General features: G+C 42.1%; 1 long non-coding RNA gene and 2 other non-coding genes across 3 annotated transcripts; all 3 read right to left on the bottom strand.

Annotated features, from left to right (window-relative positions):
- Window positions 1–2,936: 2,936 nt before the first annotated feature.
- On the bottom strand, window positions 2,937–3,018 carry LOC134576771 (small nucleolar RNA SNORD103/SNORD85). The gene has a single exon (XR_010085870.1). It is a non-coding gene; the product is annotated as a small nucleolar RNA SNORD103/SNORD85 (small nucleolar RNA).
- Window positions 3,019–3,055: 37 nt separating this feature from the next.
- On the bottom strand, window positions 3,056–4,768 carry LOC134591508 (uncharacterized). The gene is made up of 3 exons (XR_010088282.1): window positions 4,675–4,768; window positions 3,912–4,017; window positions 3,056–3,106 (listed from the first exon to the last, which is right to left on the bottom strand). It is a non-coding gene; the product is annotated as an uncharacterized LOC134591508 (long non-coding RNA).
- Window positions 3,174–3,256, bottom strand: LOC134576778 (small nucleolar RNA SNORD103/SNORD85). Its single transcript, XR_010085871.1, has one exon. It is a non-coding gene; the product is annotated as a small nucleolar RNA SNORD103/SNORD85 (small nucleolar RNA).
- Window positions 4,769–27,514: the final 22,746 nt, after the last annotated feature.

Genomic DNA, 27,514 nt, shown 5'->3' with positions numbered 1-27,514 from the left:
ATGACAATATATTGTGTTTAGATTTAAGTTTGTACTTTACGGATGTCTTTTATTAAATAGATAATAAAGGTTGTATTTTAAAACATTAGGCTAGATTTTTCTTGTTCTGCATATACTCTGTATTATATTACTTGGTTCATGCCATTTCTATATCTCCAGCCTTAGTTATTCTCTCCCTTCAAATTTTTTTTCAAATTAGGGTGCAAGAGAATATAAATGAACTTGTCTCTCACCAAGATAAAACGGTAATCCAGATGGGGAGCCCGTGCTCACTGTGCTTAGAGGGGTATCAGCTACACCTCACTGACGAGGCCCAATGAAGGCCGAAACAATCATCTGAGGTTGCTGTATTTCTCGTGCATGGAGAACTTGCTGGCATTTTATTTATACTGCCCTAACAGGTGGGATTAGTCTGATATGCTTGGCACAAGTGAGCAAAAACTATTTTACCGAAGGGCAAACTATGGAGTTTCTCTAACCTTTTGGAGCACAAGACTGCAAGATTTAATTTTTTTTTTTTTTAAAGTGAAAAAAATTAGATCAGAATACTTTCTGAATGCAATGTATAGAAAGGAGAATATGATTAAGTTCCCTAAACTAACTGGCACACAATCCTACGCTCAATACTTCTTAAAAGGAGCCTAGCCTTCGGGCTGTAAGAGCTGTGCAGCCCCAAGTGATAGGTTCACACAGCATCCCTACCCTGCAGGTTGTGCTATGTAGCGTTGCCACACAGGCCCTAGCTTGAGGATCCCTTATCCTCCAGGTCAACCAGAGAGGAACCGAATATGGGCAGTGGGGGGCATAGCTAAATGTGACCTGAACCCACTGCATGGTTACTGCTGCACACTGAGAGGAAAGGAGGAAGTAGTCCCTGCTTTCCCAACAACTCTACTACAGTGCCTCCACTTCCTCCCCGTCAGAGCCCATAATGGAAAGGGGTAACTGCCTGTGTGAGTTTATGACCATCTGTCTGTAACGGTGTGTGGCTGTCTGCCTATAAAGTGACCATATGTCCAACTGTGTGTGACTGCATGCCTGTAATATGACTGTGCTGGGACTTAGAAGTTTACAAGGCCTTAGAAATTACCAACATCCTTCACACACTGGGGTTGCTGACCAACACTAGAGCCATATCCTCCACCAACATTGCTGCCAGTTCCTGGGACCCTGACGGCATTTGCCAGTTTGTTGCAGCTGTGGGATCCACAACTGCAGTAATACTATAATTGCAGCCTGCACTGCCTTTCATTGTGAATGGTTATTCACTTGTTTATTTTACTCTATTCTTTACAATTCATGGCATGCTGAGTGCCCTTAGATGTTAACCCTTTCATACAGCCTAGCTGTACCTGCTGGCAACTGGGCTTACCTTCCCACACAATTATCGCCAACAGTTTCTGTAGCGCTTTACAATACTAGCAATGAACCATTAGCCCAATTTAAGCACTTTACCTTCAGGTTTATAGATGTCACAGAGGCAGCTGGAATTCTCTACTCCAGCATAGTTACTTGCACCAAACATGTTATTTTTCTCTAGAGCAAGATGCACTGCATGCCATGTTTGTATCTCACAAAACTTCATCTATAGAACTTGAAATTAAGACTGCTTCTACTAGGTGTTTATTTTCTAAATCTTAATGGGCACCCTCCACTTCAGCTCATTTAAGAGGTCTGGGTGCCAACTCCCAATAATTACCTTGCATGGTTAAGTCCTTCTCTAGTGATAGCCTACAAGACAGCCACTAGAGCTACTTCCAGCTTTGCCAGTATCCCCATAGGAAAACACTGAAGTTTTGGTGCATCCCTAGTTCCTTAAAGATCTATATACTAAAAAACAGTGTCTGATTAGAGATATTTGCAAGAAGCTCAAGGAAGCAAGGTAAAAGGTTAGTGTAGGACCCACCTGAGAGGTTTGCCTTGACATGGCAGGTGGGCTTAACTCTCATGGCCATTTTGGAAACTAAATAACCTCCATTTGTTTAATATTGCTTTTGTGCTCCAACACATCTGCTTTTCTGGGACTGCATGTGTGTAAGAATAAGTTGCCACCCAATATCTTCAGTAGCACCACAAACAATGATGTCCCTTCTCAGCTGTGAGTTGCCAGATTGTTTCATGGTTGCACACCAAGTTTTGCAGTACACTTATTTGGCAACTGACAGACGTCTAGAGACCCAACAGAAACATGTTAACATACATCAGTTCTTCAATCTTGTTCCAGCTGTAAAACAAGTGTTCAGACGCTGCAAAGGCACCAGGATATAGGCTAGTGGAGTTTATAACCGGCATATGATCATCTTATACATAGTAACACCAATCAAGTCATGAACACGCATTGTAAAGCCAACTGAATAATGTTGGTAGTATTAACAAGAGCAGCCTATTAAACTTCTCAACCTAGTTTAAACAGTTTGATAGTGCAACCAAGATGTCCATTTCAGAGCTATTGAAAGCAAGCCTTAACATTAAAATATCACATTCAAGTTCAATTAAAAAAAAGCAAAGAACACTTAGTTTATCATCTTTTATTTGTCATGGTTCAGAGACCATAAGAGCATTAAATATGTGTTCAGTACATGTGGATCATGTGCTTGCATCTAATTTCCCCCTCACTCAGATTTTCCAAATGTAGCAGATCATTATGCTCTTTGACCAAGTCAGATATTTTCTTCACACCTTGATAACCTAAAAAAAAAAAAATTTTACCAGTCATTACAAGTGTGCATAAACACTTTTTTTTTAAATCGTGAGAATTATATAACAGACATTTCACATTGTCATATGGGATGCAACAGATTGTATTCTTTAAGTTAGACAAGGTTAATGCTATCTGCAGAGTATCACTCAAGCAAAGAAAAAAATATATATATGAAGTGAAAGTCATGATTTAAGACTGCATTCTAAATCAAGAGCACATTTAGAGTTTCCCTTGGTCTGTTTCAGCTTTGAGTACGATTGGAGTTCTCATTATAGAACATAGTTCTCAGTGAGGGCAAGTTTGTCATCATTATCAGACCAAGGGGTGAATATATAGCCATGGTAGACTCAAGTAATCCATACCTTAATCATTCTTGCAAAAAGACCAGAGTAGACAGAAGACATTCTGGAAAACAAAAATAAATTGTTTAACATCTTATTTATGTTACAATACATAATATCATGTGCTACTGTATGGCTCAGACAGAGTTGAGTACAGTGGTATTCTCATCACAGAACAAGTTCACAGTGAGGGCAAGTTGTCATCACAGCCAAACAGGTCTCAACAATCTGTAAGTTGTATATTATAGAAGCTTTCCCAGACACGTCCCTTTTACAGACCAGTATATTAAGCACAATTTGATGTTGTGTTATTAAAATTTTTAAAGGGACACCAGCTTGTTGAAGTGGTCTGGGTTCAGTGCCTCTGTCAGTTTAACCCCGCAATTGTACATATTGAATATCCTCACCACATGACATCAAGCGTTCACCAAAACCACAAAGTAAAGAATTTATTCAATGCTTTCCTATAGAGTAGTCATGATGTGAACATGGCACTTTCTGTGCATGTGCATTAAGCCTCTGAGGTTGGGGAAAAGAAGCACCAACACTTCAGAACATTGGCGCTGGATTCATGTAAGTGACAGTACTCCCTACTTTTTTTAGGACATTGACAGTAAGAATGTCACATTTCACAAAAAGTCTCAATAAATATTTAAAATCTTCAAGAGCTGGTGAAATCCACTTAAAAGAAATCTTATCACTTTATGAAAGGGTTACGATTTTCAGAGTTATATTTATTTGGGGTAACTCCCTTCTGCTTCCCTGAAAGCATGATTATGCAATATAATGCAGTTTTAAATGCAATTAAGGAGGATGTATGGCACTTAATGCACCGACATGTACGGGACCATTATAAGCTGAACACATACCTGGATACGAAATCCCAGCTATGTAGTCCATTGGCTCCACACGAGTTCTGTAATCCAATGCTAACCTTCACAGGCAATTAAGTCATTTTGTTTCCAGACAAGTGACCTAAAAAAGATGCAGAGTTAAAGATTTGACATTTATCAAGAGATTGATTCTAGCTATTTAAGTTCGTCTTAGGAAAGCTTTGCCAAATTGATGTTATTTCATGATCCTTAACAGCCCCTTAGTCAGGGGGTACACTAAGAAGGTCTACAAAACTGTCATGGCCTGACTTTAAATTGGGGCAGTAATGAACATATAAAACAGTTACATAAACAGAACATAGCTATGTCACGTCCCCAAACCACAGGCATTTATGGGCTACATTTAGTTAAAAAAATAAATAAATAAACCCACACAGAACGTGTTCTGATAGGTGGCACAGAGTTCTTAGAATAAGGGCAGACACCATTTAAATAAACAAAAAAACGTGGATGACGAAGGTACATTGCCCCATTGCTAACACAGCGCCGAGTATACCTGTAGGCATAGCATGACAAATATAATGCATTCTATAGGTTTCTAGTTTGATTACTACATTTAGTAACAAAGCTGCAAGACCATGTCAGACACTAGAATACAGTGAGTTATCAACAAACTAGGACAGCGCCAAGTATACTGCGCGCCACGTGATTCATAACCGCAGCCAGTACTCGGCACTGCATCAGGAATTAATGCTGACCGGGCCAGCATTGCTTACATATACAGAGATGGTAGACATACCTAGCCATAACCAAGCCGGCTCACAGAATAGAGTAAGAGACATGAGGCGGACCCGACAACCACACTCCACCCTGCCATGCTGCGACTGAAAGACCGTCTGCCTGCTCCCGCTGCTATTTATAGAGACAGGGTGACGCCAGTAAACGCGACGCCGAGCTCTGATTGGCTAAACACCAGAATGGTGACTCACGGGAGATGTAGTCTTTATCATGAGAGTCAGGATTATAAAGTTTTAGCCTCCATGCAGTGAAAAGTAGTAATTTGAAACTACGGGAATTAAGAAAAAACAACCTTCAGGTTCAGTAGCTGGTTTGGAGTCATTGGTGTGCACAGTGGGAACATTACCATTTATACTTTACCTAACCCATTAAGGACAGAGGCAGGTATACAATTTCTGATCAACACAAAACCTGTAATTTGACTACATGTCTGTTCAACCAAAATTTACCTCTTTCATATTAAGTGCCCCCACACTTATTATATATCATTTTGTGCCAGAGAAAGAGAACTTTTATTTTATATAAAATATTCATATATGAAACATAAAAATATGAATACATTCTAAAAAAAAGTAGAAGAATTGTTATTATCCAAGTTCTGCATGACATTTTAACTAGGAATGCCATAAATCTGTTAGCTTTTACTGCAATAAAACACATATTTCTATGCTGTTATGTCCCCCCTAGTACAACGATGCCCCCCATTTACAGGTTTTGTAGTGTTTTGGAAAGTTACAGGGTCATTATACATTTGACTGCTCTCAAATACGAATATTTGTGTTCAGCGATGTCTCATGAGTGCAACAGTACCTTCCCATTTACAGGTTTTATGGGGTTTTGGAAAGTTACAGTGCTAAATATAGAACTTGCCATTTCTGTTTTTACACATTGCAAATAGCTAGATTGCAAACAAATATATCACCAAAGGATACAAATAGTGCAAAAAATAAAATATAACAAATGATAATACTTAGCTTCAAATGACGTATAACAGCCTCCCTAGGTCGTTACCCAAAAAACGACCTATATCATATATAAGAAACCACAACAAAAGCAATTCGGGAAATGGCTGTGTAAATCTACAGAGAAAACATAAAACAAAAGATAGTGTGATATTGTTACAAAATACAATATTCTGTGCGCAGCAATCGGTTGCACTCACTAGATTAAAGTAGGTATAAGCGCTCTTAGGGTGACTCCCCAGGTATAATTGGGGGCCAAACAATCCTTCTGTTCACCTCCAAATTCTTATTCCACCAAAAGACATCCACAGGTCAGGGTTTAAAAAATTAAAGAAAGTTTATTCAATAAAAATATATATAAATATATAAGCAGTCACCAATTCAGCATAGGATATGGATGCAGAAAAGTAGTCCTACGCGTTTCGTTCGTTATGAACTTCCTCAGGGACCGCAATAAAATAATCACCATGTATAAATACAAAATACAAAATGAACATATCCTAAAACAACCCCCCCTCCCTGTGTCCTTAAATAGGGCTAATCCCTTAAGTTCATTGGTGGATTCAGTGGGTGTAGATCCTTTTTCTTCTTTAATTGGAGGAGGAAACCACCTCCATCAGCTGTTTCTCACCATTCCAATCCGAAAAAAGCGCCCTTTTTCGGCGAAAACCGGAAGTCGTCATCATCGCCGAAACTGGAAGTGACGTCACAGACTCATGTGCGTTCCAGTGATGTTGTCTCCATAGCAACCGGACGTGATAGTCTCAGCCACAGTGTGTATAATGCAAAGGAAACTAATTATAGCCGCCAAATTCTGCTAAAGAGAAAAATGTTAACTATCTGTGGTTTAAATTACTTTCATTTATTATATACACTGAATAATGGCATTAGTCACTAATTTACTCATAAAAAATTATAAATATATTAAATCAAAGTCTGAACCAAAACATGGTCAGACAAGAAAAATATATAAAATAAAATAATCTTATATAAATACACCAAAAGGTTCCAGTTATCAAACTTAAGGGACCTTTAGCTTAGAAATTCCACCATTTAACCCCTTAAGGACCTAACTTCTGGAATAAAAGGGAATCATGACGTGTCACACATGTCATGTGTCCTTAAGGGGTTAAAGGTCTCTTATTCTTAAAGGAACATCTCTTTGAAAAAATATATATATATAAAGCGTAAAAATTGGACCAAGAAATTATTACTGTTACATAAATCTGTAACTATATGTACACCACGTATAGACCCTTAGAGCAACTTATAACCAAATTTCAAAATAAAAATAACTGAGGAAGTTCATAACGAACGAAATGCGTAGGACTACTTTTCTGCATCCATATCCTATGCTGAATTGGTGACTGCTTATATATTTATATATATTTTTATTGAATACATTTTCTTTAACCCTAAGAGCGCTTATACCTACTTTAATCTAGTGAGTGCAACCGATTGCTGCGCGCAGAATATTGTATTTTGTAACAATATTACACTATGTTTTGTTTTATGTTTTCTCTGTAGACTTACACAGCCATTTCCCGAATTGCTTTTGTTGTGGTATCAAATAGCTAGATTGGTTTGCTGGGCCTATGTTGTCTTTGAGACCGTATGGCCAGGGCCGGTGCAAGGTTTTTTGTTGCCCTAGGCAAACAATAGTTTGCTGCCCCATACCCTCCACTAACAGTGTAACATCACACAAACCACGCTCACATATGCTTCAAAATTGGTGTGGCATCTTAATATCCCACCCATTTGATTCAACACACAATCTCACTGGCACAAACACAAATACACAAGCAAGCTCATACTCACAAGCTATCTAACACACACAAGCTGACCACACACAATTTCATTACAGACAATTTCACGTATGTGCTCACACATAATTTCACTACAAACAATTTCACTTATGCGCTTACACACAAGCTACATGTAAGCTCACTAACATATACATGCAGACAAAAGCTCACTCCCACACTCAAGCTCACTATAGACAAGCTCACACAGACACAGCCAAGCTCACTATCCACAAGCTCACACTGACATACAGACAAGCTCACACTAACACACATACAAGCTCACTATACACAAGCTCCCACTGAAACAGATACAAGCTCACTATACACAAGCTCACACTGACACACACACTCAAGCTCACTATACTTAAGCTCACACCGACACACACACTCAAGCTCACTATACTCAAGTTCACTATACACAAGCTCACACTAACACACATATAAGCCCACTATATACAAGGTAACACTGACACACACTCAAGCTCACTGGCATGCATACATTCACTAGCACTCACCGCAAGCTGTTAGAGAATAATCCCCAGTTTAGAATTGACAAGATTCTTGTAAGAGAATAGAGACTCCACCAGACCTCCAGAGTGTGCCAGTGAAGGGCCTATTGGGAGAGATTCTCTAGGTTCCCGGTCTGCTGCCCAGCCCCCCTTCCTGCCCTGGTCCCTCCCTTTCACATTTCCCCAATCACAGGGTAGGGGCAGAGCTTCCTTCCTTGGTCGCTCCCTCTCATATTTCCTTATTCACAGGACAGGGGTGGAGCTTCCTTCCTTTCTCCCTCCCTCTCATATCTCCCCACTCACAGGGCAGGGGGCGGTGTACACGGATGCTGCGCCTATGTGCTGCTTGATGGAACTGGAATAAGATGCAGGCACAGTTAATGTGAGTGCACCAGGCGCCAGCAGCCAAAAGATAGAGTTCAGCACTGTTTGAGTAATGTCAGTGCCGCGGCCGCTCGCGTCCTTCTCCCATCCTGAAGTTTATTATGGCTCTGTACATTTGGTTAATGTTGCCATCTGTTTCTGGGTCTGCCTGGGTGCCCTAATTGCCCAGACAGACCCAGACACCATTACAGTGGCAGGTTTGCCGGAGGCGCCTCCAGGGAACTGGCGCTCTAAGCCGCCGCCTAAGTGGCCTAATGGAAGCGCCGGCCCTGCGTATGGCAACCTATGAATGAAAATTATGGCATAGCATTTGCAAAAGTAGAAAACCCAGGATATTCAAAATGGGGTATGTCCAGTCTTTTTTAGTAGCCACTTAGTCACAAACCATGGCCAAAGTTAGTATTCATAATTTTTTTTACAGTGTCAAATATAAAGCATGGCCATTTCAATGGTCATAACTAAAAATTTGATGTAGTAATTTTCTGGGCCTTTTATGTCGCCTTTGACAGAATGGCAGCCTGGGTAATAACATTTACACCATTAAGGCATATCATTTTCACAAGTAAGCAACTACCGTATATACTCGTGTATAAGTCGATCTCATGTATAAGTCGAGGGCAGTTTTGTGACCAACAATTGTGAAATATGCTATGCCTCGTGGATAAGTCGAGGGTAAAACTTGGGGCTATGAAATTCTGTGATTTTTAGAATTATATACACACTCATACAAACACACTCTGCATTATACACACACACACACTCATACAAACAATCTGCATTCTACACACACACTTATACAAACACACACACTCTGCATTATATACGCACACACTGTGTGTATATAATGCAGTGTGTGTGTGTGTTTGTATGAGTATGTGTAGAATGCAGATTGTTTGTATGAGTGTGTGTGTGTATAATGCAGAGTGTGTGTTTGTATGAGTGTGTGTGTATATAATGCAGAGTGTGTGTTTGTATGAGTGTGTGTAGAATGCAGATTGTTTGTATGAGTGTGTGTGTATATAATGCAGAGTGTGTGTGTTTGTACGAGTGTGTGTGTATATAATGCAGAGTGTGTGTTTGTACGAGTGTGTGTGTATATAATGCAGTGTGTGTTTGTTTGTATGAGTGTGTGTAGAATGCAGATTGTTTGTATGAGTGTGTGTGTATATAATGCAGAGTGTGTGTGTTTGTATGAGTGTGTGTAGAATGCAGATTGTTTGTACGAGTGTGTGTGTATATAATACAGTGTGTGTGTGTTTGTATGAGTGTGTGTAGAATGCAGATTGTTTGTACGAGTGTGTGTGTATATAATGCAGAGTGTGTGTGTTTGTATAAGTGTGTGTGTAGAATGCAGATTGTTTGTATGAGTGTGTGTGTATATAATGCAGAGTGTGTGTTTGTATGAGTGTGTGTAGAATGCAGATTGTGTGTGTGTGTGTGTGTGTGTGTGTGTGTGAGAGAGAACTGGGTGGGAGGAGGGCATTTTTATTATACATTTTTTATTTTAATATTTTAAGTTTTTTATTTTATTTTAATATATATATATTTTTTTTGTATTTTTTTTTTTTTTTTTAATATTTGATTTAATTTTCGTCCCCCCTCCCTGCTTGTTAGCTTGCCAGGGAGGGGGGCTCTCACTCCCTGGTGGTCCAGTGTATGGGCTGTGTAGGAGGGGGGGCTGGCAGAGAGCATTAACTTACCTTCCTGCAGCTCCTGTCAGCTCCCTTCTCCTCCGTGCAGCTCCTCTGTCAGCTCCCACTGTAAGTCTCGCGAGAGCCGCGGCTCTCGCGAGACTTACAGTGGGAGCTGACAGAGGAGCTGCACGGAGGAGAAGGGAGATGACAGGAGCTGCAGGAAGGTAAGTTAATGCTCTCTGCCAGCCCCCCAACAGGACCGCCGGGCTTGTAATGAGCCCGGCGGTCCTTGTCTGTATTATGGCAATGTAAGTTGCCATAATACAGACATTAACTCGAGTATAAGTCGAGTGAGGGTTTTTCAGCACAAAAAATGTGCTGAAAAACTCGACTTATACTCGAGTATATACGGTAAAAGCATTCCAAATTGAGTATTCTTGTTTGGTCTAGCCCAGGGGCGTACCTAGAGCATATGGCACCCGGGGCGGGTCCTAGTTTTGGCACCCCCCCCCCCCCCTCCCCCTGCACTTTAAAATGTACAAAACACCCACATTTTTTTTAGTGTATGTAGCATTGAGCAGTGCTTGCATGTTTCAATGTAAGCATGCTTTTGTATGGAGTAAGTGTGAGTGAATGAATGGGTGTGTTTGTATGTAGTGTTGGCGAGATGCAGTGGTGTGGTTATATATAATGGTGATGTTTTAATACAGAGGTGTGTTTGTATGTAGTGTTTGCACTGGAATGCGTTGTGTGTAGTGTTGGCAAGATGCTGAGATGTGGGATTGCCATATTTAAGGACACCAAATAAGGGAGCTATCTGCTAAACAGCACCCTAATTTGGTATCTTTACATATGGAATCTCACATAAGGGCACCAATTTAGGGAATTCTCTACTAAATAGCTAAAAGATCAAAATTTAAAAAGCCTTTTTCTTAATTTTAATCTTTAGGTTGTTTAGTAGATAACTCACTTATTTGTTATCCTTATGTGGGATTGACATATTTAAGGACACTAAATTAGGGAGCTATCTACTAAACATATACACAACCACAGATATACAAACGCATTTAGTTATTAAGAGGTCCAACCAACCTCCCTACCTTACTCTGGGAGTGACAAGCGGTTGCTGCTGGGCTGGGATCTCTGTGCTCTTCCTTCACAGCTCACTTGCACGACCAGTAGTGATGCCGATGCCAGGATGACGTCATACCCCGGCTGCCGGCTTACTGCAGGGCGTACACAAACTCCTAAAAGGTCCATAAACATGTTTAATCTCACTGCCTTCCAGTATATATCTGTCTGGGGGAATGTGACAACGTGGATGTATATGTAAGTGGGTGAGTATTACTATCAGGAGAAAGGTATATGGCAGGGTGGGACAGTGTGGTGAATACTATGACAGTGTGTGCCATTGCACACAGTGGATTGAAGGTGACTGCAGGTGAGGTGGTGAGTATATGGTGTTTTATGTCACGGGTGGGAACAATGGGATTGGGTGTTATATGGAAGAGAGGATATTATGTCAAGGCAGGGCCAGGGTGTATGGCAGGGTGTGTATTATGATACAGTGGAGGTATATAGCAGGGAGGGGATTATGGCAGTGTGGGTATTATATGACATGTTAAAGGGGTATATGCCAGGGTAGGAATTATGACCAGGTAGTGGGTTAATAGCAGGGAGGATATTATGACAAGGCAGGGGTGTATATGGCGGGGGTGTATATGGCAGAGAGGGCAGGGGTGTTGAAATAAAAAAAAAAAAAACTACTTGTCCAGGGACTAAAGTGTTTGCCCAATCTACTTGTCTGCCGTGACAATCTACTTGTCCTGATACAAATCTTTATTGATAGTAATTTAGGAGACAGACCTGGTGTAGGGGTGATAGGGATGTAGTATGGGTAAGACACATAGTGTGGGGGTGGGATGTAGTGTGTGTGTAGGGCAATGTAAGGCACATAGTGTGCTGTGGGATAGGGTTGGCAGAGTGAGGAGGGGACAGGTGGCAGAGCGTAGGAGGGAGGGGCAGACAGAGCGTGGGAGGGAGTGACAGGTAGCAGAGTGAGGGAAAGAGGGGTTGACTGGTGACTGAGGGAGGGGGTGACAGGGTGACTGAGGGAGGTGGTGACAGAGTGACTGAGGGAGGTGGTGACTGAGGGAGGGGGTGACTGGTGACTGGGGGGGTGACTGGTGACAGAGTGACGGGGTGACAGGGTGACTGAGGGAGGGGGTGACAGGGTGACTGGGAAGGGGGTGACTGGTGACAGAGTGACTGAGGGGGTGACAGGGTGACTGAGGGGGGATGACAGGGTGACTGAGGGGGGGTGACAGGGTGACTGAGGGGGGGTGACAGGGTGACTGAGGGGGGGTGACAGGGTGACTGAGGGGGGTGACAGGGTGACTGAGGGAGGGGGTGAGAGGGTGACTGAGGGAGGGGGTGAGAGGGTGACTGAGGGAGGGGGTGAGAGGGTGACTGGGGGGGGGGTTAAGAGGGTGACTGAGGGAGGGGGTGACAGGGTGATTGAGGGGGGTGACAGGGTGACTGAGGGAGGGGGTGACAGGGTGAGGGGGGTGACAGGGTGACTGAGGGGGGGTGACAGGGTGACTGAGTGGGGGGGTGACAGGGTGACTGAGTGGGGGGGTGACAGGGTGACTGAGTGGGGGGGTGACAGGGTGAGGGGGGATGACAGGGTGAGAGGGAGAGGGAGGGGGTGAGAGGGTGACTGAGGGAGGGGGTGACAGGGTGACTGAGGGAGGGGGGGGTGATAGGGTGACTGAGGGAGGGGGGTGATAGGGTGACTGAGGGAGGGGGTGACAGGGTGACTGAGGGAGGGGGGTGACAGGGTGACTGAGGGAGGGGGGTGACAGGGTGACTGAGGGAGGGGGGTGACAGGGTGACTGAGGGAGGGGGGTGACAGGGTGACTGAGGGGGGTGACAGGGTGACTGAGGGGGGTGACAGGGTGAGAGGGTGAGGGGGGGGTGACAGGGTGACTGAGGGAGGGGGTGACAGGGTGAGGGGGGGTGACAGGGTGACTGAGGGAGGGGGTGAGAGTGTGAATTTACAATAATATTAACTTACCATGATTCAGGGGCTGTCTCTCTCCATCCCAGCCCAGGCAGTGCAGGATGTGCAGGCAGAGTGGCCGCAGGGGAGAAACCTGTCAGAATGCACGCTCTGCGCCCCCTGCTGGCACACTCCATAACAGCATCCCTGGTGCTCAGTGAAGACTCAGAATACAGGCTGGGAATCCCCTCCCTGTGCTCTGACTCACTCACTGAGCGCCTGAGCCGCGAGGGAGAGGACGACCAGCAGGAGGGACAGAGTGTGGCACCCCCCTACTGGATGGCACCCGGGGCGGACCGCCCCCTCCGCCCCCCCCTTAGTACGCCACTGGTCTAGCCACTTTACCAAAAATACAGGCCCCATTTAGTGGTTATACTTTTATTTGTGTTCTTTCAAACACATGAATTACACTTTCACAGGAAATCAAAATCCTGATATGAGTTAGTACAATAATCAGTAGTCAGCCTCAGTATTTTGATTTAAAGGACCACTATAGTTTTCCTGGCACTATAGAGTCATTAGGTCCCCCCCACCCTCATGGCACCCCTCCTGCTCACCTTTCTCCAGCACCGGGGTGTGGTGACATTCTGTCATCAAACTAATATGGTGACCAGGGGTCATGTGACCAAGCTCATGTATGCCTTTCTCACAGTGGGATAAGCTTTACCTTTGATATGGTAATTCAATACCTTTACAGGTCAGGAAAGAGATAACCACTCCCCCCTATCCCCATTCCTTCCTGTTCCTTCTTGGCTGTGCTGCAGAGCAGATATGCAGACGCCATGTGCTATCTTGGTGAACCATGTTACTGTCTGTTGCTTCCTTTTCTTCCTTGGTGGATGTGATGTTGGACTTGCAGCAGTGAGCCATTACTAGATGTGAAGGCCTAACTGTGGGTGAGATCAAACGTGTGGGGAAGGGGATTACTATATAGATAGATAGATTTAAAAGGGTTGTTGCTCCGTGGGTCGGGGCTGTGTGTTTGTGATACATTTATAGTATTGTGTTGTTGTCTTCTAAATAAATACCTTTTAATGTAGACGAACCTTGTGTAATATATATTTATATTAATTTGGTGATACACCACACGGGGAAGTCTCCTCCTCCTGCCGACGTCAGCGCCGAATGCACATGCGCACCAAGAGCCGCGCGCACATTCAAACCGCCCATAGGAAAACATTACTCAATGCTTTCCTATGGACGTCAGTGTCTTCTCACTGTGATTTTTACAGTGAGAATCGTGGAAGCGGCCTCTAGTGGCTGTCAGTGAGACAGTCACTAGAGGCTGGATTAACCCTCAGTGTAAACATAGTAGTTTCTCTGAAACTGCAATGTTTTCAGCTGCCGGGTTAAAACTAGAGGGACCTGGCACCCAGACCACTTCATTGAGCTTAAGTGGTCTGGGTGCCTATAGTGGTCCTTTAACAACATTGTCTCACAAATATAACATTCCCCCCCCCCCCCCCCCCCGTACCCCCTCCCCCCCTGCCCAATGTAGTAGTTTTCCAGGGTTTTTTTCAGTAGGTCACATGGACAAATTTATTAGATGCCTTTTTCAACTTCTAAAATTGACATAGTGATTTTCTGAGCCTATGTCACCTTTGAGAGAACATAACACATTAAGAAAGAAAATTACCCGCATGATAAAAAACATTTTAACAAGTATTCTAAATGTAGTATTTTGAGTTGTTTAGTGTAGCCACTTTTGTAATGTCTGAGAGTGACATAAACAGGAACAGGTGAAGATCAGAAGAATCCAGAAGTCAGAGTAGTCGGTATAACAAGCCAATAAGTCAGTACAGGCAGCTAACAAAGAGTAATCAGGACAGGCCGATGATTCAATAGTTCAGCTCTGTATGATGAACTCTGCAGACTAGGCAGTTAGAGGTCCTTTTGAACTCATTTCTGGTAGTAAACGCAACACTTTCTCTGGGGTGACTTTTTACAGGATGTGGGGGAATTCGGTAAGGAAAGTGTTTGCCACAAAATCTCTGGACATCCTCTGATTTCAAAAAGTGAAAATTGGGACAGTGTTAATTTGCTTGACTAACAATTTCAGTCAAATTTTAGTCAACTAAAATTTTTGACATTTAGTCGACTAAAACTAGGCTAAAACTAAAACAATTCAGATTATTAAAATACGACTAAAACTAAAATGGCATTTTATTCAAAAGACTGACTAAAACTATGACTATGCCGCCAAAATTACCACTGCACAGAGTGGCTGTTGAAGGGGCAAAAGAGACAGATCAGGGGTTGGGAGAGAGACACCTAGAGGGGCTGGGAGAATACAAAGAGACAGAGAGGGGTTGGGGAAAAGGCAAAAGAGACAGAGAGACACTTTAACTAAACCCATTAGGTTTAGCCATGTCAACTAAAATCTACTGGAGATTTAGTCGACAAACATTTACTGGAGATTTAGTTGACTAAAACTATTTAGATGGCTAAAATACGACTAAAACTAAAATGGCTTTTTAGTCAAGACTATGACTAAAACTAAATTGAAATCAAAATGAACACTGGATTGAGGGGGACTGGGTAAATAAAATATCGGACAAAAGTTTTAACTCAAAATGTAGATATTAGTATGGCTTGCCAACGGCTTGGTTTTTTATACAGCTCATAAAATTTAACAATTGCAACATGGCTTTAATAGATCGAAATCTTCTTGTACCAGAATCTAGTTTTTCGGTTGACCATTGAACAAATAAAACTACTTTCCCCATATACTTGCTTTGCTCTGCAATGCACTTTGCTTTTTCCAGCTGCTCGGTACTTCCTCTGTCAGACACTGGCACTGTACTTTCATTGTGCATTGTAGACAGCGTCTACACATATTTCATATCAATGTACTGAAGGGCCAGAGCCACATCCTGGCATAGAGCCTCTACTGTTTTTCCTGCTTGCCATTGTTTGGGGGAACTTCTGCATGTTTTGTGCCATATGCTAGTATTTTAAAATAAAATAAAGTTTTAAATAAATCAATTCTGGTATAAATTATTATCAACCCATCGATGGTAACCCTTTTTTTTTTAACAAGGGAAGGAGCAAATCCCACACAATCTTGCCATTTGTGTCAACAGTATCAAGGCATACTGGCTCAGAGGCTCAATGTCTGTGAGAGTGTCACAGTCTGTGTCTGCCAGAATGGCATAAGTCTCCACTGCTGTATAATAGCGTGCCATCTTAGGGGGATTTTAAAATAATAAACAAAAACTAAAATAAAATTACTGATCGCAGATCAAACAGCTGCGACCAGCACTAGATGGGTTATGTTTTAAACATTTTTTTTTAGCAATAATTAAAAAAAAGAAAATGTCAGCTTGTTCAGAAAGCCCTCTCATCAAACTGGTAGTGTATAGCACAGATATACAGTACAGTGATCAGACAGCAGGGGAAGCGTTAAAAAAAATAACTGCTGTAGTTGACAAAAAGGGTCAAAAAACATATTTTTTTTTACCCTAAAGAAATATATTAATAGTATTAATGTACTGATCACAGGTTTAATACTGTCACAATTCATTGACTGAGACATTGTAACAGTGATCGCAGTGGCAGGCTGCCACCGTGATCATGTGACTCGGGTCAACATTTAAAAAATACTACACAATCGGGACTGGGTTAAAGGAACACTCTGGGCACCATAATCACTTCATCAGGAATAAGTTGTTAAGGTTTGAAGGAGTTTCCAGGTGGTAGCTTACATCAGGAGTTTAAACTGCCAACAAGCAGTTTAACCCTAAAGTGTTGAAACTGCTGCCCGGTAGCCCTTTGCACGAACATCCGCTGCAGTACGAACCTTGAATCAGGAAGCCCCTGATGGATAATCGTTGATAGACTAAGAGCATCAGCTGATACTCTTAGCATATCAGCAGCTCCCATTTGTAGCTTAAAACTCATAGTTAGAAATGTACACTCTGAGTGTGTCATCTGCAGGAAATGTATGTTCAAAGAGCTAATGGGCAAGGGATTTAACTGTTTGTTAACAGTTTAACCCAGGCTTCCCCAAACTCTGGCCCTCCAGATGTTGCTGAACTACAACTCCCATGATTCTCAGCCTATCTATTTCATTCATAGAATCATGGGAGTTGTGGTTCAGCAACATCTGGAGGGCCGGAGTTTTGGGAAGCCTGGTTTAAACTGTTAACAAACAGTTAAATCCCTTGCCCATTAGCTCTTGCCCAGTGTCCAGGGACCTTCTTGCTCCATAATAACTGCATTCAAATTAAGTTGTTATGGTGCCTATATTTTTTCTTTTAAAAATACAAATTTAACAAAAAAGGTTTCATATACAATTTTTTTTCTATTGATAACAAGGTGTTTTCTTCAAAAACATAAACTAATCCAAAACCACACAAAAGTTTCCTCAGAGAACTAAACTAAAGATACAAGGATGACCTTATATTAAGGTGTGCCTAGGCACACCTGGCACACCCCCTGCACATGCTTAAATTTGGAGTAATTACTCTTGCTCAGTTTCACAGGGTTATTCAGAAAAGTGAGAAATAAAAGTGAATTTCAAATGTACAATGCAGAGTAGCCAAACTGACAGCAGATATTTTCCAGTTTGGCTATTTTGACCTTGAAGGGACACTATAGGCACCCAGACCACCTCATTTCATTGAAGTGGTCTGAGTGAAGTCCTCCTTTCCCTTTAACTCTGCAAGTGAAACCGCGCTGGAATTAAGGTAAGGGCAAAACTTTTTTTTTAACCCTTTCATTGTCTTGGGGGAAGGGGTATGGTATCTAAATCTAGTGACAAGGGCAATCTTTAGCGTTAGAAATACAATTTTGTATTCCTAACAATATAGTGTTCCTTTAATGATAACTACTGTGGATAAATGATTTAAATAATGTTTCTAACAGATTGGGATCATTTGAAAAGTTTATCCAAAAATATTAAATCAAGGCATATATCGTACCTACTCTAGCATTTAAAGAAATTATCAATCTTGTTTGGAATAGTCTGCTGATGGCCATCAACTGAATGGAGAGACATATTCACAGGCAGCTTTGTTACTTTGCTCTGGTAGGCTATTGATGTTTATGTAGATATTTGTAATATACAGTTGCAAGAAAAAGTATGTGAACCCTTTGGAATGATATGGATTTCTGCACAAATTGGTCATAAAATGTGATCTGATCATCATCTAAGTCACAACAATAGACAATCACAGTCTGCTTAAACTAATAACACACAAAGAATGAAATGTTGCCATGTTTTTTTTTTAACACACCATGTAAACATTCACAGTGCAGGTAGAAAAAGTATGTGAACCCTTGGATTTAATAACTGGTTAACCCTCCTTTGGCAGCAATAAGTTCAACCAAACGTTTCCTGTAGTTGCAGATCAGACGTGCACAACGGTCAGGAATAATTCTTGACCATTCCTCTTTACAGAACCGTTTCAGTTCAGCAATATTCTTGGGATGTCTGGTGTGAATCACTTTCTTGAGGTCATGCCACAGCATCTCAATCGGGTTGAGGTCAGGAATCTGACTGGGCCACTTCAGAAGGCGTATTTTCTTCTGTTTAAGCCATTCTGTTGTTGATTTACTTCTATGCTTTGGGTCATTGTCCTGTTGTAACACCCATCTTCTGCTGAGCTTCAGCTGGTAGACAGATGGCCTTAAGTTCTCCTGCAAAATGTCTTGATAAACTTGGGAATTCATTTTTCCTTCGATGATAGCAATCCGTCCAGGCCCTGACGCAGCAAAGCAGCCCCAAACCATGATGCCCCCACCACCATACTTCACAGTTGGGATGAGGTTTTGATGTTGGTGTGCTGTGCCTCTTTTTCGCCACACATAGTGTTGTGTCTTTCTTCCAAACAACTCAACTTTGGTTTCATCTGTCCACAGAATATTTTGCCAGTACTGCTGTGGAACATCCAGGTGCTCTTGTGCAAACTGTAAACGTGCAACAATGTTTTGTTTGGACAGCAGTGGCTTCCTCTGTGGTATCCTCCCATGAAATCCATTCTTGTTTAGTGTTTTACGTATTGTAGATTCGCTAACAGGTATGTTATTATTTGCTAGTGACTTTTGTAAGTCTTTAGCTGACACTAGGATTCTTCTTCACCTCATCGATCAGTCTGCGCTGTGCTCTTGCAGTCATCTTTACAGGAAGGCCACTCCTAGGGAGAGTATTATAGACAATTTTTCTTACCGTGGACTGATGAACAGCAAGGTTTTTGGAGATACTTTTATAACCCTTTCCAGCTTTATGCAAGTCAACAATTCTTAATCGTAGGTCTTCTGAGAGCTCTTTTGTGCGAGGCATCATTCACATCAGGCAATGCTTCTTGTGAAAAGCAAACCCAGAACTGGTGTGTGTTTTTTATAGGGCAGGGCAGCTGTAACCAACACCTCCAATTTCATCTCATTGATTGGACTCCAGTTGGCTGACATCTCACTCCAATTAGCTCTTGGAGATGTCATTAGTCTAGGGCAGGGGTAGGCAACCTTCGGCTCTACAGATGTTGTGGACTACATCTCCCTTGATGCTTTGCCAGCAATATGGCTGTAAAAGCATTATGGGAGATGTAGTCTAAAACATCTGTAGAGCCGAAGGTTGCCTACCCCTGGTCTAGGGGTTCACATACTTTTTCCACCTGCACTGTGAATGTTTACATGGTGTGTTCAATAAAAACATGACAACATTTCATTCTTTGTGTGTTATTAGTTTAAGCAGACTGTGATTGTCTATTGTTGTGACTTAGATGATGATCAGATCACATTTTATGACCAATTTGTGCAGAAATCCATATCATTCCAAAGGGTTCACATACTTTTTCTTGCAACTGTAGTTTTTTAGCCTTATCACTTTTTTTGTTTGTCCTTTTATATATTGCTAATGTTAAAGTGATTTGTAAATAAAGGTTATTTAATATTAGCAATAGTTGATTTCAGATAGGTTGTTTGGATTTGATACTTGGGGAAGTGTCTACTAAAGATTGCAACATTTGAGATACATTTTGATACAATTGGAGCTCTTCTATGAAAATATTTTATTGCAGGGTTAAAACTAAACTGCACCCGTCCACTTAATTGAGATAAAAGGGTTACTCCAAACAGTATGGCCACTTCAATTATTTGAAGTGGTCGTGGTGGTAGGAGTATGTATGTGCAGTGTTTCAGCTTGAAACACTGCACATATTTAGTTACCTGCACTTGTGTGCTTGGAGCTTGTTTTTCTTTCCTGGGTTGCCTAATGTCATCAAAAATGTCTGTCATCAGCGTACACAGGGCTTTGGCAACAAATGTAAAAATCTTCCCCTTGCAGGCATGGCGCCTTCAAGGGGAAGCTAGTTCTCCTCTCCCAACCTCCCTCCCTATGTGCGCTACCTACCATTCAATAAATGAGAAAAATCCACCCTCTCTTTGCCGATCTGGAGCGTGCATCTGCTCTCTGAGTTGATGAATTGATCCAATTCTTCATAGATACGCCTGTGGTGGGTGACTATGGGGTGCTGATCACAGAGGTTGCAAGCCTATGCACCCACCAAAACAATGGATATTGCAACACTTCCACAGCATCAAGTGCATGCCAGGATGGTTGCTGTGGAAATCCCTGAGGTCTCAGCTTCACCACTGCCACCTCAACCTTGGGGTATACCCTTGCAGCCTGTGTTTTCAGCAGCGCTGCGGCTCCATTAACCTTGGAAGGATCAACGCCAACCACAAAACAGGATATTAAAAAATCTCTTACATGATCTCCAGAAGCTATTGGCAGCAGACATAGCTATTTTAAAAGCTGACGTCCAAGCTGTCAAGGACATAACAGATCTTTATACTGGTATCTCTACCCTAAAGGATGTTGTCCATCAACTTCAGTCTGCCCAAAAAGTGATCACTCTGAAAAGTACAGTAATGGAAGAGCGAAACAGACATTAAAATGAGAGGCATTCCAGATACCGTCACAACTGAGGAACTACCTCGCTATGTCAGACATCTTGTGGAATCCATCTTATCCTCTAGTTTGTCACACAACAATTGTAGTGAGCAGGAGTGGAATACAGATGGGCAACTCCTAAGACACTCATAGCAACACATGGCGGGACTGTACATAAGCTCTCCTCTGCCACTGAGGCACCTGCCTTTCTCAAGGTTCTGGGACTCCTTGTAACTAATACAGGAGCAGTCGGCCACTCTTATGCCAATACCATTGATCCAAACACCGTGGTCTTATTTCTTTGAAAAGGGAAAAGGGAGGGAACCTAACAAGAGTTTGGGGCGAGAAGGGTTTTGTTCTTTGATATGTTCTAGAGGTGATACTCGAAAAATTTGAATATCGTGCAAAAGTTAATTTATTTCAGTAATGCAACGTAAAAGGGCAAACTAATATATGAGATAGACGCATTACATGCAAAGTAAGATAGTTCAAGCCGTGATTTTTCATAAGTGCGATAATTATGGCTTACAACTCGTGAAAACCCCAAATCCACATTCTCAGTAAATTAGAATATTACATGCAATCAATAAAACAAGGAGTGTACATAGAACAATATCGGACCAATGAAAAGTATAAGCATGCATATGGACCCAGTACTTGGTTTGGGCCCCTTTTGCAGCAATTACTGCCTCAATGTGGCGTGGCATGGAAGCTATCCGCCTGTGGCACTGCTGAGGTGTTATGGAAGACCAGGATGCTTCAATAGCGACCTTCAGCTCATCCGCATTGTTCGGTCTTATGTTTCTCATCTTTCTCTTGGCAATGCCCCATAGATTCTCTATGGGGTTCAGGTCAGGCGAGTTTGCTGGCCAATCAAGCACCGTAATCCCACGGTCATTGAACCAGGCTTTGGTGCTTTTGGCAGTGTGGGCAGGTGCTGCTGGAAAATGAATAGTAAATCGGCGCAAAACACCTCTATAATAAAAACTGGGTATAGACAGCAGCACCAACAAAATACCCTGGTAAAATGGTATACAGTAAAATAGGAAGAAGAAAAGTGCTAGTGCGCATAAAACATATACAGACACCTCCAATATATAAAAGTGACTTGCAATATGCAAAACAGTGATAATATTAAAAAACCCAAACAAGGTGTGTAAAACCAAAACACTGACAGGTGTATACTTATAGCCTGCCAGTGAACAGCTGGATACTATAATAAAGGAGACAAAAAAGGGGAGGGGGGACAACAGAAGGCACTCCTAGTGCAATAAAGTTAATAATATAAAAATATATAATATACTCTCTAGCGATAAAAAACTCACAAGTAAAGAGTGGTATAAGCCCCACTCATGGCTATCATGCCCAGGGAGGATCAGCCCCTTGGGTGCGTGGGATCAAAAGAAATGCTCTGGTGACCACTGTGTCAAACGCAAAAATTTTAATTCACATAAAAAACACTCCAATCTGCACACTTTAAAACGACTGAGTCCACTGCAGGCTCACCACACCATATGGGGATCTGTTACTGTTACGAGGATGATGTTTTGATCCTGTTCTCGTTCCCCTGCTCGGAGTGGTGTCTCCTGCCTGCTGATATGTCCAGGTGCTGCTGGAAAATGAAGTCAGCATCCCCATAAAGCTTGTCTGCGGAAGGAAGCATGAAGTGCTCCAAAATCTCCTGGTAGATGGCTGCGTTGAACCTGGACTTAATTAAGCACAGTGGACCAACACCAGCAGATGACATGGCTCCCTAAATCAACACAGACTGTGGAAACTTCACACTGGACTTCAAGCATCTTGCAGTGTGTGCCTTTCCATTCTTCCTCCAGACTCTGGGTCCTTGGTTTCCAAATGAGATGCAAAAGTTGCTCTCATCAGAAAAGAGAACTTTGGGCCACTGAGCAACAGACCAGGTCTGTTTTTCTTTAGCCCAGGTAAGACGCTTCTGACATTGTTGTTCAGGAGCGGCTTGACAAGAAGAATACGACATCTGAAGCCCATGTCTAAGATCCATCTGTGTATGGTGGCTCTTGATGCACTGACTCCAGCCTCAGTCCACTCCTTGTGAAAGTCCCCAACAATTTTGAATGGCCTTTTCCTGACAATCCTCTCCAGGCTGTGGTCATCCCTGCTGCTTGTGCACCTTTTTCTTCCACACTTTTCCCTTCCACATAACTTTCTATTAATGTGCTTTGATACAGCACTTTTGAGGCTTTCCCTCCTTATGGATGGTGTCAATGATAGTTTTCTGCACAACTGTCAGGTCAGCAGTCTTCCCCATGATTGTGATTCCTACTGAACCAGACTTAGAGACCATTTAAAGGCTCAGAAACCCTTTGCAGTTGTTATGGCTTACTTAGCTGATTAGAGTGGGACACTGTAAGCCTAGAATATTGCATCTTTTCACAATATTCTAATTTACTGAGATTGTGGATTTGGGGTTTTCATGAGCTGTAAGCCATAATCATCACACTTATGACAAATCACGGCTTGAACTATCTTGCTTTGCATGTAATGCGTCTATCTCATATATTAGTTTCCCCTTTTATGTTGCATTACTGAAATAAATTAACTTTTACAGGATATTCAAATTTTTCGAGTACCACCTGTATGTTTTGTTGATTTTCTCATGTTTCTTGCTATCTTTTTTGCATATGAGAAAAAACCCTGGTTTAGAAGGGCTCTCTACCATTCACTATGGTGCATTTTCTAACTCCTCTATGATCACCAGCTTTGGGGAAATTGCCGCAGGCCCCTGTTGCCACCTTTGCTTAGAGGTACCTATCACAGCTGTGCCCACCAGTTCAAAATCAGGAAGGTTACATTATCTCTGTACGGAAATTATTTTAATCAGCATAAGCCCTTCTTCTCTGGTTAGAATTGTTATAGTATTCATGTTACTACAATTTAAAAAACTGGGGATAGAACACATGGCTTTTGTACTTTTCTGTAAATATCATGTGTTACTCCGTGTGCCATTATTGCAACTCTGTATTGTATATCACTTGACATAAATGTAAAAAAATATAAACTTAAATATTGACATCAGCAAATTAACCCAGGTTATCCACTACAGAGCATTATTTGAGTGCACTGAAATGTGTGATTGCAACAGGAGAGGGTATATCGTCCTATCTGCTGTAGATCACATGACAAGCTGAAACACAATGATTTTTATCTTTTTGTCAGATTACACATTGTGATCAGTGCAGAGCTGCAAACAGAGCCCTGCACTGATCACACATCAGCATATGTGATAGGGCAGAAACTCCAGAAAGGCCATGCAAGGAGACTCGATTAGGGTCATTTTAATCCCTTCTGGTTTCCCTCTAAGAAGAATATCTGGTGAGTGGAGAAGTCACTAGGTAGGGATCACGTTTTAACCATTATATACCAGTGTGTCATTGCTCCTCAAAGTTTTAAATTATACAGCAGTAGGTCTCCAGTTCTTCAGGGGCTATAATGGTTTTGGTTAAACTTACAGATACAGTGTATGAAGAAGCCTATTCCTCAGTCAAACTGTAGGTGGCAGTGTATACATACAGGAGAATTATTTCTAATGTAATGTGTTTACACAAATTGTAGTGAGCTCTACTCTTATTGTAGCACATATCAACCTCCAATGGGGTTAAAAGAAGCTATAGTGTTAAGAATACAAAAGTGTATTCCTAACACTATAGTGTCCCCCGGCCCCCGTCCTCCCCCTTCTCCCTCACCTTACTGGCGTATAAAGGATTAAAAATACCCGATTCCAGTGCCGAGGTCCATAATTCTAATGTGCATGTGCGGCACATCTTCCCCATCAAATCAATGCTTTCCTATAGGCATTGTGAAGACAGTAGATGTTGTCATGCAAAGTGTGAGAACGTCCAGCGTCGTTTCACTGAGTTAAGCTCTGTGTGAATTAAGGAAGCACCTTTAGTGGCTGTCTGGGAAACAGCCACTAGAGGTAGTCTTAACCCTGCAGTGTAAACATTGTAGTTTCTCTGACAGGGACAGTGCACCCAGACCACTTTAACCCCTTAACCCAAGCATGTCAAACTCAAAGTCTAACAAGGTTTAAGTTTATGTGGGCTGCAAAAAAAACAACCTTACATTTTCATAGAAACATAGGTTTATTTTGAAAAGTACAGTATATAAAAAAAAAGCATCCCCCTCTACTAAACCACAGCGCCCCCTCTACTAAATCCCAGTACCCCCCTCTACTAAATCCCAGTACCCCCCTCTAGATAACAAGCAGACTCCACTCACATTGCCGCTGCCAGTATGCGACTCCGGAGTCCGGCTTCTGGTATACCCCAAATGGTGCCGTCCGCACCCTGTGCCAAATCTGATCCTCCCGCTACTTCTTGAAACCCTGTGAAGGTGGAGCATGTCGATATCATGTTGGAATGTGACGTGGCGTTGCGTACCTCCATGCACCTCCAGGTACTCCACTGTCCAGTCGCAGCTAATGCAACACTGACCAACACACACACACACACACACACACTCACTGACAGACACATTCACTGACAGACACACACACACTCACTGACAGACACACAGACAGACACACACACACTGACACATTCTTGCACACACATTTTCTTTATTGCTCCCTACCTTTTGGAGCTGATGTGGGGCCTCTCCCTGGGGTCCAGTGGGGATCTTCTTTCTGCTCCTTACTGCTCCCTCACGCGGTTTAGTGATGCCAGGTGCCGGAATATGACGTCATATTCTGGCGCCCGGCTTCACTACAGATGGCGCGCGAGGGAGCAGGAACACTGAGCTCCCTCGTTGGCCCTCCTCCCCCCCGGCCATGTGATCGCGGGGTCCTTGCGATCACATGGCCGGAATAGCCAGCTAATGCAGTGCCTGCAGGGGGCCTGCCTGAGCTCTCAGGCAGTCCCCCTAATGCCTGTAAGAAAACTTAGAAAGTTAATAAAAGTAACAAAAAGTTTCATAAAGTAAATAAAAGTACTTGGACCATATATATATACACCCTCTTGCAAATTATATTATTCTCATTTACCTAAATAATTGATGTAAATAACAGTCAGCATAATTCTCATGTTATCAACTATTAAAAGTACAATTCAAATTTTATTGAACAAACCTCCTAATGATAACAGTATTTTGTTTTAACATAAAAAACGTACAATGCACTGTTCCAAATTATTATGCACAGTAAGTTTCAAAACACTTTATAGGTTGTAAAGAACTGAAAATTGTCATTTGTTGTGTTTGCAGCATATTTACTGAAATCAAAAGCTATTTCAATCAAACGTATAACAACATTTTAACTTTTTAAACATTTTAACAGGTCACGTTACATTTTAACATAGGACCCCTTATTTGATAGCAGCTTCACAAGTCTTGCATCCATTGAACTTGTGAGTTTTTGGACAGTTTCTGTTTGAATTTGTTTGCAAGATGTCAGAATAGCCTCCCAGAGCTGCTGTTTGGATGTAAGCTGCCTCCCACCCTCATAGATATTTTGCTTGAGGATGCTCCAAAGGTTCTCAATAGGATTGAGGTCAGGGGAGGATGGAGGCCACACCATGACTTTCTCTCCTTTTAACCCCATAGCAGCCATTGATGCAGAGGTATTCTTTGCACCATTGAGGTGCATTGTCATGCATGAAGATGATTTTATTTCGGAAAAAATAGTTCTTCCTTCTGTACCAGGGAAGAAAGTGGTCAGTCAATAACTCCACATACTTTGCAGAGGTCATCTTTACACCTTCGGGGACCCTAAAGGGGCCGACCAGCTCTCTTCCCATTATTCCGGCCCAAAACATGACTCCACCACCGTCTTGCTGACGTCGCAGTCTTGTTGGAACAGGGTGGCCGTCCACCAACCATCCACTAATCCATCCATCTGAACCATCCAGGGTTGCACGGCACTCATCAGTGAACAGGACTGTTTGAAAATTAGTCTTCATGTATTTTTCTGCCCAATGCAGCCGTTTCTGCTTGTGAGCATTGGTTCGTGGTGGCCGAATAGAAGGTTTATGCACAGTTGCAAGACTCTGGAGGACTCTACACCTTGATGTCCGTGGGACTCCAGAGGCACCAGCAGCTTCAAATATCAGTTTGCTGCCATGTAATGGTATTTTAGCAGCTGCTCTCTTGATGTGATGCATGGATCTGGCAGAAACCTTCCTCAATGTGCCTTTAACTGCACAAACCCGTCTGTGCTCTGAATCAGCCGCAAATCTCTTAATAGTGCGATGATCACGCTTAAGTTTTCGTGAAATATCTAATGTTTTCATACCTCGTCCAAGGCATTGAACTATTTCACTCTGTACGGCAGCAGAGAGATCCTCTTTCTTCCCCATATTGCATGAAAATGGTGCTCTGCTTAATAATGTGGAACACCCTCCTTTAGTAGTTTTTTTTCTTAAATTGGGCTCACCTGGCAATCTAATTATCACAGGTGTCCGAGATTGTTTTCAGTGATCAAAAGAGCCCTGAGACACAATGCCATCAATGAGTTAAACTGAAAAACAAAATATTTAATCTTTGTGCCACTTAAATAGAATTTGCATAATAATTTGAAACAGGGTGTGTGTGTATATATATATATATATATATATATATATAT

The sequence above is a fragment of the Pelobates fuscus genome, chromosome 1, assembly GCF_036172605.1.
Source record: "Pelobates fuscus isolate aPelFus1 chromosome 1, aPelFus1.pri, whole genome shotgun sequence".
Lineage (NCBI taxonomy): Eukaryota > Metazoa > Chordata > Amphibia > Anura > Pelobatidae > Pelobates > Pelobates fuscus.
This window is presented reverse-complemented; position numbering and strand designations above follow the sequence as displayed.